Source organism: Octodon degus, unplaced genomic scaffold (genome assembly GCF_000260255.1).
Source record: "Octodon degus isolate 3935 unplaced genomic scaffold, OctDeg1.0 scaffold00006, whole genome shotgun sequence".
NCBI lineage: Eukaryota > Metazoa > Chordata > Mammalia > Rodentia > Octodontidae > Octodon > Octodon degus.
In genome coordinates this window covers 17364791-17367733 of record NW_004524582.1, presented here as the reverse complement: position 1 = coordinate 17367733, position 2943 = coordinate 17364791, and the positions used below count along the sequence as shown (strand labels likewise).

Sequence of the window (2943 nt, the reverse complement as noted above, 5' to 3'; positions counted from 1 at the left end):
CATGCCTACTTTAAATAATGACAGGAGATAAAAATAAAATTTTTATTTAAAATAATGAAATGTGCTCCTTCTAGTCAAAACATACATTGAGGTTCCCTGGTCTCAGGGCAAAAGTTAATTCTGTGTAATCCTCCCTAATTAGAAAAAATGTTTTGTCATCTTCTGAGATATTTGGGACTGTATGGCCCACATACTTATAACCTCAAATAAAATACAGAAATGTATACTATGTTTTACTGTAAAACTTTGTTATGATCTATATTACAACATAGTGAATATAATTCTGGAATTCAAAATACATTTAAAATCACTAGTTTGAGCTGATTTTGGAGGGAGATAAAAAACAAGATAAACATTTGGTTGAGTTCAAAATGAAGTTCCTAAGTTCATAACCTATTAATAGGTACATGCTTTGAAAGTATGTATCCTTTGATCTCCTTCATTGGCTTTCATGAATGGTTAAAGTCTAGTGAGTAACTTACAATGATATTTTTAATCTACCCATTGAAAAAGTATTGATATGCTTTCAATGACTCAGTAATATAATCAATACTTTTATCATTAGCACTTTTCTAGTCATTACATGGAAATCTCTATATCTTGGCTTATAAACAGGTTTTAAGTCACCGAAAGAGTCATAATGGCTTTTCATGCAGACTCCACTTTGCATACATTTAATTTCAAATGTTTTCTGGAACAATAGAACAAAACACACTTTGTTATTATTTTTCCAGGAACTGCAGAGTACCATCTGAACTTTCATCTTGAATAAGTTACCTTTCCCTAAAAATTATTAACCAGATGCTGTATGATCTGAAATTTGATTAGAGTTCTAAGTAGGTACTAGTTTTTGCCTTTCACTTCCCCGGGGAATGTCACTTCATCTCAGAACAATTTTCTATTTTCCTAAGCCTGAGTCAGATGTTTTAGAGTGGGAGGAGGATTTGTAGTTTTGAATGAAAACTAATATATATGCAGGACTTCTTTAAATCACCCCAGCTGTTGGCCGAGAGCAAATATTTCATATTTGTGAGGAAAAGCTGAGAAGATTCCTTTTGTTTACAACTGCCAAGTCCATCTGATGGAAGCACATTGTTATCTGACAGCTAATTCATCTCCTTGGGACTCTGGAATTCAAAACCATTTCTTAGGAACATTGTGGATACACTTTTCAAATATTTATTCTTTAAATACATTAAGTGGAAAAGCAGTTTTTCTAAGAAATGCATGCAAGTTACTGCGAAACTATTTTACATTTTATTCAGTACATTGTTTAAAAAAAAACTAAAAACAATAACAAAAAAATTCCTTGAGAGTTTCATACTCAAATTTTTATGGCTTTTGGTATATTCCCATATTTTAGTCGCTGCCATTAGCCTCAAAAACACGCACCGCATTTTCCAGATACACCACCGGGCAGTATGCAAGACAGGAAGTGATCAATAAATTAACTTTTAACCATGAACTGTGAGAACCTAATTCAGATGGGCAACTTTACACTGCACTCTAAATTATGAAAAGATGTAGAAGTGTGGATTTATTGTATAAATGCCACTCAGACAGAGGAGTGACTTACTTTTCACTACCTATATGAAGAACAAAATCAAATAAGGTGTTGATTTTATTTGTGAGTAATTTATAGCTCTAAGCTGTTCTCATTTTGGAATGAGACAGTCCTGAATGACATTTTATAAATTTTCAAAGTTATATATTTTTTTCTAATTTTATGGAGATGGAGTTCTGACACAATCTAGAGAATGAAGATAAATTTGAAAGTGGAGATAAGCTCTTGACCTTTTAATACGTTAAACTTTTAATCTGTAAGAAAGAACATGGTGTTGCTAGTCTTAGTTTGGTGTTACACTGGAGTGAGAAAACCATTATTTGTAAATAAAAACAGTAGCTGCAAAAGAAAGACCTGTTTTCCAAATAACAGAATGTATGTGGCTCGAAAATTTCAGTCAAAATATAAAGAATTAGATGGGTGCATAATGGGTGAAAATACTTCACAGAAAATGCCTATATATTAGTCTGCAATAAATTCTCCATACAGAATTATCATTATCATTCTTGTTATGATTGTTATCATTTGAGGCAGGGTTTTGCTATGATCCCAGGCAGGACTTAGCCTCACTGTGTAGTCCAGGCTTGGCCTTGGACTTCCGGCAGTGCTTTTGCCTCCGCCTCCAGAGAGCTGAGAGCACAGCCATGCACCAGCAGACCCTCACTCAAACAAAATTATGAATTCAGGATATTTTACAGCTGCTATAGTCTAGATAGTTAGGTAACAGTGGGACACAGGAATCGTGTATGCAGGTGTAAAATTTTGTTGCTTATTTCTACTTTCTGTGCAGTTAGATGTTATGCTTATAGAGTTAGAGACTTATCTCTCTTATGGTCTTTTATGAGACCTTGGGCTACTTTAGGGTTCCAGTAGTGGAAATTATCTTTTCCTTTAGAAAATTCCTTCAGAACCTAAATGCAAGGCTATGAGAAAGTTTTTCCACATTTTCTAGGGCTGCCATTATTTTGATATTTATTTTAATACTGTAGAAATGAAATGCATACATGCTTAGCTTAATGTTGGCTAGAACCAATAGCATGCAGTGGAAAAATCTTGGCTACTAAGCTTTCCACTGACATTACCAGTGCCTTTCACCCTCCAGTTCTGAGACTGCAGACGTAATAAAGGCAGGCATGAGGGCTGCTCCGTCTTTTCTCCCCAATAATGTTTAAGTATAGTGACAAATATGCTGCTTTTAAGTGCTTCAAATTTGAACATCTTTATATTCAAAATGATATTTTTCTTGCCAATTTTTTCTTTGGATATTTATTCCATTGGAAAACTAGACCAGCACATATTTTCATAGTGCAAAAATGGAAGAAATCCTGGAAAATATGTCTATTAACTCAAATTGTTTAGTTTCCACTAACCTAACATAA

At 33.7% G+C, this 2943-nt stretch overlaps 1 protein-coding gene across 1 annotated transcript in view; it reads left to right on the top strand.

Annotated features, from left to right (window-relative positions):
- Slit2 (slit guidance ligand 2) overlaps positions 1 to 2943 on the top strand; it is a 390230-nt gene that overhangs the window by 6745 nt on the left and 380542 nt on the right. The window lies entirely within an intron of this gene.